The sequence below is a fragment of the Nycticebus coucang genome, chromosome 1, assembly GCF_027406575.1.
Source record: "Nycticebus coucang isolate mNycCou1 chromosome 1, mNycCou1.pri, whole genome shotgun sequence".
In the NCBI taxonomy this organism is placed as follows: domain Eukaryota; kingdom Metazoa; phylum Chordata; class Mammalia; order Primates; family Lorisidae; genus Nycticebus; species Nycticebus coucang.
This window is the reverse complement of record NC_069780.1, coordinates 147775140-147788721: the sequence shown is the minus strand read 5'-3', so window position 1 is coordinate 147788721 and position 13582 is coordinate 147775140. Positions and strand designations below refer to the sequence as shown.

The 13582-nt window shown below is 37.5% G+C and overlaps 1 protein-coding gene across 1 annotated transcript in view; it reads right to left on the bottom strand.

The window, feature by feature from the left end:
- Positions 1-13582, bottom strand: part of LOC128585054 (cAMP-specific 3',5'-cyclic phosphodiesterase 4D-like) — a 288963-nt gene that overhangs the window by 194489 nt on the left and 80892 nt on the right. The gene's annotated exons all lie outside the window — the stretch shown is intronic.

Sequence of the window (13582 nt, the reverse complement as noted above, 5' to 3'; positions counted from 1 at the left end):
TGTTACTGTTCTAGATTAGTTGTTGAATTAAATACAATAAGTGAACATATGAAGAATGTTGGCACTTGGTAAACACTCAATAAATTGGGATCACAAAATATTGTATCACAAAGTTATTCTATAAGATAATTTGAAATAGCAAAGTTTTATGCCAAGTACTCCAGTATATAAACCTACAGATAAACACATATACATACATACAAACTACTAGAATGCCCCTAGCATTCAAACCTGTGTGGGCGAATAAACAAAACACACTTCGCAAATAACTATGAGACATCTTGAGCCCTTCCCGATATTTCTGGGTACTTTCATGTGCCTAGTTCTCTGTCACAGCTCCCTCTGAACAGCTGGTCTACATACAGCAGTGCTTTCTCCCCGCTCCCACAGCCTCGCTTCCCTGCTTTGCCTCGAGTGAGAACATAGCCCTTCTCTTCACACTCTGAGAAGAAGTTATTACAATCAGTTATTATAATCCTGTTGTAATTGCAAAAAGTTTAAAGAAAAGGCTGGGAAAAAAGGAAAAACAAACAGAACAAAGACAAAAATCTTTAAAAACTGGTCATCAGACCTCACAACTGCCAAAGACGCTTGCAGGCCGTCTCCTCTCCCTGCAGGGAAAACTGGTCTCTCTCCTCCTAAGCCTGCCTGCTGCCATCTGGCTCTCACGCAGAGGCCGTCTCACACACACCTATTCCCTTCCTAGTCCAGAGCGCTGCCCCTCCTCAAATTACATCTCTGTTGAACTGTGTGTGTGTGTGTTTGGCGGGGGGGTGGCGGGGATTTTAAAAAACATAATACTTTATTATGTAAAAGAGTTTATCTTCCTTGTGATTTTACGCGTTGCCAGCAAGCCTGTGGGAACTCCAGTCACAAATAAAATGTCTTCCTAAACAAAAAATCCATTTTCTGTCACACTATAGAATACAAAAACATCTGGAGTTTACAATATAATATAGTTATCCAACTGTAAATATAGCTATAAATATAGACACTTGACTATAAATATGTTGCGAATTGTCTTCACCAAGCCCACGGTGTAATGGCACATTAGCATATGAGTGATGCTTCATTTACAAGTGTGCGACTTGATTGTATAGTGACCAAAGGAAGGAATTTAGACTTGAAGTACAACTGGGTTTCTCCATTAATTGCTGCTGTGTGAACTTGGCTAACTCACTCAATCGGCCTAAGGCTTATTTTTAGTCTTCATAAAATGAAGATAAAATCTTTGTCAGAGGGAACTCCTCAGGCTCCTAGCTCCTATCGTCTCTACCAATCTGTCTAACCCTCTATCAATATACGGGGTTCCAGCCTGGAACAGGGACCCCCATTTTCTAGGCCCAGGAGAGCTCAGAAATCAGTCTAATTCCAGACCCCCATAACTAGACACAAACAGGCCCTTTCAAGGCCACATTCTCTGCACCCAAAGCAAGGTCATGGAGAAAGCAGCCTGATTATCTCATCTGGGGGTTCCTCCTAGAGTACACAATGCACACCCTGCTGCCCTCCTGGGGCGAGGACTGTAAGGACTGCATTCCTTCCCTAATTTTAGGATTATTTTCTGCCTGCAGGCCCCTGGACAACAGTGACATGTTCTGGACATACATCCCCAACTCCCCAATAAGTCCCTGGGCCCACGTGGGCTGCCCACTTGGGCCTCCCCCAGTGTAGAAGGTTCTGTTCCCCCTCTATCACTTTTATCTTTCAATCAACTCTATCCTTTCACTTACTCCCATGGTCTGTGGTTTCATTCTTGAAACCTCTGAAATCAAGAACACAGAGAGAAATTCTGGCTACATCACAACCTGAAAATAATATATATCTAGGCCCTCTTTTTAAATTTTTGTTAATTTTTTTTTTTCACCAAGTCTAAGGTCTGAAAGGATGAAGATGTTTCTCTTTTTAAAGAGTGGACCTTCGCCTCAAAGGACTTAGTCAATTGCCTCCTCTTCCCTATGTGCTAAATACTTTGTATCTTAGGGTATATTCTTTCTGGGTAGAGAATTTTAGGTTGACTGGTTTCATTCTTCTTTCAGTACTTTAATGATGTCACTTCTTGTTTCTGAGGAGAAATTTCCTGTAATTTCTATCCTGTTCTTCTGTGGGTAATTTATCTTTTTTTCTCCTTTGACTGCCGTTAAGATTTTTTTTCTTTGTCTTTGAGTCTTAGTAATTTGAACATAATCTGCCTCTGTGTGTGTGCATATATATATTGGAGTGTATCTTGTTTAGTGTACTTGGAGAGTCCGAACCAGTGATTGATGTCTGCCATCAATTTTGGAAATTTTTCTGCTGTTATTTCTTCAAACATTTCTCTTGCCTCTTCGCCTCTCTTCCCCTCCCCATTTCTATCATTTCATTAGGGATGTTTAATATTGCACCACAGTTCTTGGAAAGCTCTGTTATGTTCTCTCTCTCTCTTTCCACTTCTTAAATTTTTTATATTCTATTTTAGGTAATTTCTACTGAATTATCTTCAAGTTCACTGATTGTTTCCTTAGCTGTGTCAAGTCTACTAATAAGGTCAAAGAAATTCTTTATCTCTCTTCCAGTATTTCGATTTTATTTTTCTTATACAAGGTGCTCCAAAAGTGGCCCCTTATGTCACCATATGTAGGAAAACTGGGAAAGTGTAGCTAACTGTACCTTTATTTATAAAATATTCATTACAAAATTTTATAAAATATTCTGTACATGTTGGCCACTTATTTATAAAATTTTATGAAGAATATTGTGTAAATAAAGGTAAATTTAGCTACAATTTCCCAGTTTCCCTATGTCTGGCAACAATAGGGGCCACTTTTGAGACATCTGCAGTTTCTATTTCTCTGCTGAAATTACCTATCTGAGCTTACCTGTTGTCAACCTTTCCCATTAATGTATAATATATTCATTATAGTTACTTTAAATTCCTTGTCTGATAATTCCAATATTTGTCTCATATCTGTGAGGTTTATGTACATTGTCTCTTTGGAATGGTTTCTCTTATCTCTTTACATACTTCATAATTTTTTGCTGAAAGCTGGATATCTTGTGTAGGACAGTAGATACTGAGGTTTATATAATTATGTACTTACCAATGATCATGATTTTTCTTCTGTTAGACTTGTAACATAGAAATTTGAGCTAATCTGTTAGGAATTTGGCTGGACATAAAGTTTGTTATTGCTGTACTTAGCCACACTACACCACAGGCTGCAAATTTTTCTACTGATACCTGTGCTCAGGTTGTGAAATGGCTTGCCAGTGGTATTTTCTTTTTTTTTTTTTTTTTTGTAGAGACAGAGTCTCACTGTACCGCCCTCGGGTAGAGTGCCGTGGCGTCACACGGCTCACAGCAACCTCTAACTCTTGGGCTTACGCGATTCTCTTGCCTCAGCCTCCCGAGCAGCTGGGACTACAGGCGCCCGCCACAACGCCTGGCTATTTTTTTGTTGCAGTTTGGCCGGGGCTGGGCTTGAACCCACCACCCTCGGCATATGGGGCCGGCGCCCTACTCACTGAGCCACAGGCGCCGCCCGCCAGTGGTATTTTCTTAATATCTGCTTCCCCTTTAGCTTTGGGTCCTCATCCCTTGGTGCTGGGCCCAAAGAAGAATTTGCCTCTTGAATCTCTTATAGACATATTCCATGATTATTTTTAGTCTATGCATTTCGGGCTGTTGATGTGGAGTCCAGGAGGAAAGGTGTCCCTCAGAAAGGTGTTCCAATTCAGGCTTAGTCTTAGGTAGGCAATATATTCCTTGGTCTCAAGGATGTGACCTCCCTCTTTTCCAACTGGAGTTCTAGTCCTATTCCCACCTCGCTGGGCATAGAGCATTGCTTTCTCCTGTTCCCTTCACCATCACCCCTCTTCTTCCCTATACCCACCAACAAGGAGCTTCCCCCAGTTTCCTAAAACAGCACCTTTTGTTGTTTTAGGAAAAGAACCTTTTGTTCTTCTCTTTGCCAATTAACTCCATTATTTCAATTGGAGATGGGGAGAAAGGGACTGCTGTTATCCCAGTCTTCCCTGTGAATGTCTTGTGGGGTTTGTGGAGGAAAAGCCTGCCATAGAATATAACCCCAAACCTACAATTTCCAGTGTGCCCACGTTTTCATGTTAGCCACACTCAAGCCTTTTGTGATTCATTAAAATCTTTAGCTGAGCCTTCTTAATGGTTTATATGACAGATGGGGGTATCTGCTAGAGGAAAATAAATGACAGCATCATCCTTAGTGCAAGTACCTGTCTCTTCCTAGATTTGGGGTTGTCTGTTGTTCTACAACCTCAGTTTCCTGGTGGATTTTTTAAAGGCACGAACATGCAGTTAGTTTAGCTTTTCCCATATAATAAGGGTGGGAAAGACACTCCTTGCAGCTCTCTGTATTTCTGACCTTAAACCATAAGGTAGATAGTTACTCTGGAATTTCTCAATATACTGAAATTAAGAAGTTGAGGTGATTTGCTGAGAGTAATAAAAATAATGAGGTTGGTGAGAATGGAATTGTTTGGATATGTTGCTAAGTCCATGCCTTTAAATATTTGTAGTGAAATCAGGAGGTGCTCTTGGCTGAGAACCTACCCCCAATATTTTCTAAAGTCTTAACGGGAAAATCTGAGAGTGCAAAACAGGAAAGGAAAAGGTTTTTCTCCAGCTCCAAGGAAAGTTTGCTCTTTTGGTTTGGCAAAGGCCAGGCTAAGGTCCTTGTCTGGAACATTAATGTTCTAGTCTAAGTTGCTCTGCACAATGCCATAGAAGGAGGTTGGGTTGTGGGCAGGGAGCATCTTTGTCAATTACTATGTCTATTTGCACCTGAAGTGAGGAGTCTCTTGGACTAAAGAGCCTAGAAACCCAACAGGATACAAGAAAAACAGGCATTTTACTATAGAAAAAATAAGAAAAATAATAGGGGGTGTATAGGTCAATAACTTAGAAAAAAGGACTTGGTGGAAAGTTTGTTCTGTAATGCCAGAAATGAGCATGTTTTATATTCGGTTTTAAACGTTTTCTTTCTGCAATGTAGTTTCCTTCCATTATGCCCAGGACTCAGTCAATTTTGCTTGCATGTAACAGCCTGGAATTGGCTATAATTCAGGGTAGTGAGGAAGGCGCCACACTGTCCTCTAGACCCAACAATTCAGAGGTCTCTGTGGCAATGCAGGAAAGACAGGCTGGATATGACACAGATAAACCTCAGCAGAGAGCTGGTCAAATCTGCTGTCGTTGGAATATAAAGTGAGAGGATTCAGATGCCTTCAAAGCACAGCCACTCAAAATATTACAACATTCATTAGTAACATGTATGGGTAAAGTAAGAGGATTCATGTTTACAGTGTTAAAAATTCTATAGAATGAATTATTCCAATTCCCAGGAAAGTGAGGATGTTTCCAATTCCATCCATTCTTAAAGGCAATAAATATCCAGTGAACAGAGGCAGTAATTTTGCATAGTTGGCAATGGTTCAGTGAGCTTAATTTATTAATTGGGATCCTGTTTATCCTTTGGGCAGAAAGAACAGTAATTTATTAGTTTAAGAAGAATAAATACTTTGATTGTAAGTGTTTTAATGTAAAAAATTGTTATTGAGCCTCTTCTGAGAAATACATACTCTCTGAAACACATATCACAGTTTTGGAGTTGAAAGAAAATTTCATTTTCATAGGCAGCTCCCTTCATTTTACACATGAGTAAAATAGAGACCAGCCAGGAAATTTACCCAAGATCACATACCAATAAGAATTTGTGAAATTAAGGCACAGCACAATATAATAAATGATGTGAGTGACCCTAATGAAAGTCTTCAACTTTAGTTTCCAATAAGCAGATGTCGATTAGCATATTTGTTAATCTTCCTCTTTCATGTCTACATACATGCATATTATACACACATTTATAAACACAATAGTGAGAAGTTAAATGTTATAAACTAAAATAGTCAAGTTTTTTATAAGTCCTAGTATGTTATTGGCAGCAATACAGATTTAAAGAACCATAAAGACTTGATAGATCTCAAAAAGATCCTACTATAAGATCATTTCATAATTTCCTCAAAAACCTCTGTCCCAGTCCTTGAAACCCCTGAGTGAAGGTTTTAACTTACATCTATTCTAAGTCACTTTTGTCAACATCTAATTCCAGTTTTTAGTTGTTTTTGATTCCCCTGCTGCTTGCTTGAGGAGCTGATCAGCATTGTTTCAAGAAATCAAAACAGGCAAATGCTTTCTAAATAGACAATAACACTACCCATTCAAGGATATAGTCTTTTTGGCTACTCTGGCAATTATTTCATTTACTTTGGGTAAGAAAATACATGTTCTGAATTCCTGCATGAGCAATTGCAAAGACAGAAACAATCAGAATCTTTTCATTTTTCAATCCTTATATGGATATATCCTGAGGATTTCTCATTTTTCCTCAAATCCCTTACCTTTGAATATCCTTTCGGAGACTATTACTTCAGAACAAAGTCTAAGTCTCTCTTAACATTGTTCATATAATATTGAAATGGAACTCTGCAGGCAAATTAATGTTAATGCTACATAATGGTTTCTTCTAGAAAAATAGAAGTTGGACATTTACTATTTTAAAGTACTTGCAACAAACAGAGAAGAGGACGTTTAAAGCTTGCTGTTTCTTGTTTTAAATGAGTTCACAGAAAAGACTGCTTTTGTTGTGGCACTGTGGTGTTATCATTTGTTTTCAGTAGTTTTAATACATTTGGGTTTTTCACCAGATTCTCGGCAAAGCATGAATCCCCACCTAGAGGTGCGTTAAGTCTCTGACCTCTGGGCTACTGTTTGGTGTGCAGGTCCATGGGATACAATTGTTATCGTTAGTCAAATAGCTGGTGAGGGCTTAATAAATATTGTTGACTGCCTTAAATTTGGGATATTGAGGGCTACAGGCACAGCCAAATGCTTAACACAAAAGCAATATTGCCAAAACAGAGGTCCAGAAGGCCAGACAAGGAAAAATGGGGTTGGGAGGACATGGCAATAAAAGTTACAAGCTAAATGTCTTATTTCCAGTTTTTATGCTATAAATGTGGCTGTATCCCCTCCTCCATGTGCGTGGCATATGACACAACCTAAGTGATAGAAAGAACTGGAAAGCAGGGTCATGGTGACTCTAACTACATAATAATCAACCATTCTTGGACATGGCTTGGTGGCTTTTAATTTGCACAGTTTACAGAAGCTTATGAACTGAAAAGAGTGACCTTTTATAATAATAAAACTGTTTTTATTGTTGTTGTTAATATGCTTATTAATGTATTTCATGTGAAGAATCTCTAACACTTAATGATTTGGTATAGAAGCTTATGATACAATTGAATATTATACAGCATTATTTTTTGTTGTCTTATATTTGGTTGGTTTAGATTGAGGTTTTTGGTTTTTTGGTTTTACTTTGAATTATGCTTTCAATGCTGGGTATCCAATGTGAAATGTTCATTTTACCCTTAAAACAATCATACTAAATATTGGAAGCATATAATAATTTTTATTATTTATTGTTCTTTGACTCCCACGTCCTCTACAACTGTAGGCCTCAACCCCATGCTAAAGACCAGCACCAGGCCACATGGCAGGAGGCAGCAGAAGGTGAGTGAACACATTTCCTCTGCGTTTGCAGCCACTCCCCCATTGCTGGCATCAATGCCTGAGCTGAGTCTCTTGTCAGATCAGCAGCCGCATTAGGGTCTCACAGGAGCCGAAACCTACTGAACACTACACATGTGAGGAGTCTAGATTGCATCCTCTTTGAGAATGGAAAGCCTGATGACTTGAGGTGGAGCCAAAGTGGTGATGCTAATGTGGGGGAGTGGCTGCAAATGCAGATTATCATTATCAGAGAGGTTTGACTTAACAGAGACCATAACAAATCAAGCACTTACAGACTCATGCTAAAACCATCCACCCTCCCCTGGTCCATGGAAAAATTGTCTTCCAGGAAACCGGTCCTTGGTGCCAAAAAGGTTGGAGGCCACTGAGCTACAAGACATAGAAGCACAGCTGGGACTAAAATTCAGGACCTTAGGGACCATTCCTGCGCTGCCCTTGAAGGCACTGATTATGGGAAACAAGATAAACACACTGATAGTTTTAATTGAAGTCCTTTTTTAGTCTTTAAAACACTTGCTTATAAATGGCCATTGCAATAGTAAACAAAGTGATAGTTAACAAAGTGCTTAAAATAGAGAATCAGCTTTAGTTAAAAATAAAGATATTTTATGAGTGAACTTTTTTTCTGAAGCAAAATACAATAGAAAATGCAACCAAATTATTATGCTTTCCTTCAAAATTCTACCTTCTTATAGAGAGACACTATCCATAAGAATCATTCTCTAATACTCATCCTCCATTCAACAAGATTCCTCTGTTTTTATGTATCTTAGGAGTTGACACTGTTGAGTACAGTATATGCAATTATTTCTTGGACATAATAATTTGAAGTTAAACTCCATCCTGAAATTGTCCAAACATGAAATAGCAAAGGCATTACAATATCAAAAAAAGTGGAGTGTTTTCTAAGATGACAATTTAACGATTGGCATTGGCCGCTGAAACAGTCCTGTGACTTGTGATTGATTTCAAAGTAAATGGTTGCTGATCAGTCCTTAGTCTTTTCACACCATCCCTGTCATACTCACATTTATTTATACTCTGTGCTATTCTTATACTATTGTTGATTATCTGAGAAAAATCCTTTTTAATCACTCTAAAATAATCTATGTTTCTGCAACAATGAGTGTAATTGACAATTACAGCACATTATTCACAGCTTGAAATGTCTCTACCAAATAGGATACCCACCAATGGGCTGGATACAATGCCAGTACATAAAGACTTGAGAGACAAGACTAAAGTTTTCCTGCGAAAAAGAATTTAAAAGATTAAAATGGGATAGAGTTGAGTGATCAGGGTTAGGGTAATAGGGTGGTGAAAAAAATTTGGTAAATTATAAAAGTTATAACTATAGCTGTTAAATATGTTCTAGGAGGGTAGAAATGACATGTATATGTATCTAGTCCATATTGGATAGCCAGAGCCTAAAGCACAGTAGCCATTCAATAAGTATTTGTTGAATTTTCTAAGAAAAGAGCACGATCTGAGAGGCAGATAAAACTCAAAAAGTGAAATCTATGAAGCTGTATTGCTAATAAAGACCCAAGCAAGAATATTTCAGTTTTGCTTTGTTCTTTCCGTTTTTGAAAGTATCTCTACCAACAGTAGCCCTTGATCTTCTTTGGACCCTTCTAGGTGAACACAAGTAAAAAATACAGTTTCTGCATACCTAAATTTATCGGAATACTAAGCTGTAACAACTTTGTCACTCTTATAGCTTAGATAGTAATGGATAAAGTATGAAAACAAGGCAGGTCTGGGAAGCAATTGATTATTTTTACTTTAACCATAAAAGCAAAAATAGTCTATCTTATGGGATGATACATAGAGATACCTCTGAGGTGCCATATACAAAATGCGTAATCCTTTCCAAAAAAGTTTTTGGTCTGCCCTCTCTAGGCAGACACGGAAATGCAGATGAAATGGCACCAATTGCTCACCCTACATTATTAGGAGAGTGAGTCCTTCGAAAAACTCATCAATATAAAGGTAAAACGGCAAAACATTTACTTTCTTGAAGAATAAGATATATTTGGTTTACAAGTGTAGACAACATTAAATGAATCTTGTGTGAAAAGAAGTAATTCTGGGAGCCTGCTGGAAGTATTTCCCCAGATAGGCTCCTAGTGCCTGATTCAAAACTGACAGCCTATCTAGGTGGGTTTTAAATTCAACATGCAAAGACTGTGCCAGATACCCTTTGCCCTCCTAATAGCCAGGACTTGCTTCCAGTTTTAAATAAACACCAGACAACAAATCTATCCAAAAAGAACAGGAAACATCAATTAAAGACATCTGGTGAGTGACAAATTTATCCAAATGTAGAATATCCAAAAGAATTCTATGTCAAATAGAGGGCAATTTCATCAAGAAAATAACAAATTCAATTGAATAGACAGTATCTTGAATCTCTCCAAAGTGGTAGGAAAGAAATGATTCAGTGCACTGGGAAACTGGGAATGTAAAAGACTACAAAATACCTCAGAATTTAACACACAAGAGAATTTGTTAATGAAGAAGAATTAAAATTTATCCAGTTCGTTTTCCAGATGAGAAGATCTATAAAAATGTATGTATGAGTTTGGAGAATAACAACAGAGATACCATAAGGCAAAGTACTTAAAATTTTATTTAAATAGCCCCTATTTTTAAAATACTCATATACTGTTACCATAGAAATTTTTACATCCTGTCCTCTTGGCTGTACCTTTCCATTTCACTCCTGATGAACCAAAAAGCAATGGGAAAAGTGGGCTTTGGTCAAGGGAATGGGAGTCATTCAGAGTCCAGACTTAAACTTGCAAACTTCCAAAAACTGAGCTCAACAGTTGATAGCTTATCAACTGATAAGTGTATTCAGAGGACAAGGTACTTTGGAGATTGGTGTCATTGGATTGAATGTTAAGAAAAGTATAACATGAGCAACTAAAAAAAGTGAAAGAAGAAGAAAACAGTTTTGAGTAAAATTAAAATTAGCCCCTCGGTCTGTGAAGAGATGATTAGAGCCTCAAAAATCATCAAGAGTTCCCTTAACATGAAATCTAGAAAATATAAAATGAACAGAAAGATGTTTACCAGCTCATTTTAAATGTTATTGAATTGAGAGAGTATGCTGATTCCAGAATACTGGAAGGGTGGTCACCATCCTTTGGACTTAAATAAAGGGACTTTAAAAAATCAGCCAGCCCTTTTATTTTTATTTATTAAATCATAAGAACATCAAATACTATGTTATGGATTGTTTGTACCCCCCTTCACAAATTTATCTATTGAAGCCTGAATCCCCAAGGTGACAGTATTTGGAGGTGGGGCCTTTGGGAGGTCATGAAGGTAGACTCCTTGTGATGGGATTGGAGACCTTACCAGAAGAGGTATCAGAGAGCTTACTCTCTCTTTCTGCCATGTGAGGACCCATGAGAAGGCTGTCTGCAAACCATCAGCAAGGCAAGAAGTCAACCCTTCCCTGGAGCTGAATTGGCTGCACCTTGATCTTTGACTTTCTGGCCTCTGTAACTATGATAAACACTCTTCCTATTTAAGCGACCTTGTCTGTGCTAAATTTGCTGTGGTAGACCAAGCTGACTAATATGCTCTGATTTGCCCCAAGGCCTTTATTTTATATTGATCTGGGAACTAGTCTTCAATTCAATGTATGAATGAGCACAACATGACCTAGAATCATAGAAATTCATTAACTGGTAGGAAACAGTACTCTCACCTATTTTAATCAACCATCTTATGCCTGAATCTTTTACATGAGCTGGAGAATGTTCAAATGATCTTGTAAGCTATACTGGAACCCCTCTTCCAGGGGGGGCTCACCAAACAATATCTTGTTTAAAGATAATCTTTCAGAGAGTAAAATGATGGTTGCTGGGAAGGGGCGGGTTAAAGTAGGGATGGTTAACGGGTGCAAAAGATAGATACAAAGAACAGTATTTGACAGCACAATAAAATGGCCATAAGCAATAATAAGTTAGGATATACTATAAGAGTGGAATTGATCCTAACACAAAGAAATGATAAGCACCTTAGGTGATGGATACGCCAATCAGCCTGATTTGATTAACTCACAATGTATGCCTCTATCCAAACATCAGATGTGTGCTATAAAGATATGCAAAGGTTATGTACCCATAATTAAAACATTTTTAATTAAAAAATAAAGATGGTCTTTCTTTTCCTCTTTGTGTGCCTTAAATTTTCACAATGACAAATAGAAAACCTACAGAGAGGCATGTAGGGAGTAGCAGAAACTGTTTGAACATTTAGAATATTCTCTTTGGATTTTTCAAATGACATAATGCCAAAGAAAAGCATCCGCAGATTCTAAATCAAATTAATTCTTTCACCTTTCTCCATCAAGAGCAAGAAATGCCTACTTCTAAGTAAATAATTTTGCATTCTGTTATGGCAAAAACTTACTTGGTAGGGGGTGGCAGACTTAGACCAGTGCAAAATAAACTTCTGAAGACTTAAAGTGACAACTTCTAACTAGGAAGTATATGTGGTTCTTTTTTCTGATTATATATATATTTCCTGTTTATAATCATTTAAGTAAGTGAAGGCACTTTCTTTACGCCAATGGATTTTCAAGACGCTAGGAAGCTGTGAAATGAGAGCCGTAATGTTTACATTCAGACAAATGTAAGCAACTCGGGTTCTCTTAATCAGGAAGCTTAAGCCTTTTCACCAAGATAAAAAATTCTGCATTAAACAAAGGCAAATAGGAAATCTCCTAGCGTCATTAAGTACCTACAGTTCCTTAAAGTCACTACTCAGTTAATCATTTGCTTTTAGAATGTTTTCCTCCAAGAACAGAGAAATGTTTAATAACATATTTTTAATTGTCCAAAATATTCTTCCTTTTGCCTTTACACATTTTTCTCATATTCGGTAAAAGAAGGAAACATATATAATTGTTTTTATATGTAACTTATAATATGAAAACTCAGTAACAGAAAGATGTATTTTCTGTTTGGTAATTTGTATGCAGGTCACTTCCTATTATAAGAAGCAACTTTGTAAGACAGTAAAAGAAATTCCAGGATAAAAGCCAGAGCCCCTTATTTTATGCAATAATCCCTACAACTAAACACCAACCAGTAAAACACAGAACTTGAACACTTCCTCAGAGTTTGTTGAATTTACCTAGTTGCTGATTAAACAGAATTCAGTCCAAGGATTGGCGTACCTCTCAGGATATATCCTCATTTTTTAAGAAACTCCATTGAGCTTACTATACTTTCTTCTCTACATATTCATGTCCTATCCTTAAAAGTTGGATGGTAATTCTATAGAAAAAAAAAATGAAAATGGCCTTGGGCCATCACAATAGAATCACTGATTATGACACAAAGCATGCTTTTGCGTTTGTGGGGTGGGGGGGGGGGGTTTGGATGCTTTCAAATGAATGTTCCTGCGTCACTACTACATCTGTTTCCACGCCTTTTTCCCCTTGGGTAAATGAACAAAGGACACGTTCTTAGAACTGGCCTGATGGAAATTAACAGTCTGCTTTCATTCCTGCCTGTTGTAGCTGTCTTTGAGTTGCTCTGTTTGATTGTGCTTTCTTTCATAAGCTAATTGCAATCTAAAAATTATGAATTTGGTACCTTAAGGTTACTAAGTAATTGAAAAGGAAATTTAACTTTCATTAGGGCCCTGATGTTCACCTAAAAATGTTTAAAAGGAAGATTAAGGGGAGATTACAGACCTATGCTGGGGTAGAACATTCATGGATGGGATGAACTTTCAGATTGTGACCAGTTGAAGTACCTAATGCCATAAGTTAAATTTATGTTTATGAACTTGCCCAGAAAGTTTCATATTCAAGACATACATTTCTTCAATTTCAACTTCTAATCAGCTATTTTCTGCATGTGTTCAAAAATCAGGGTGTTTCATATCATGCTTATAGGCTTATACAAAGGAAAGATAAGGCAAAAAAACAAGTTGAAAGAGAAT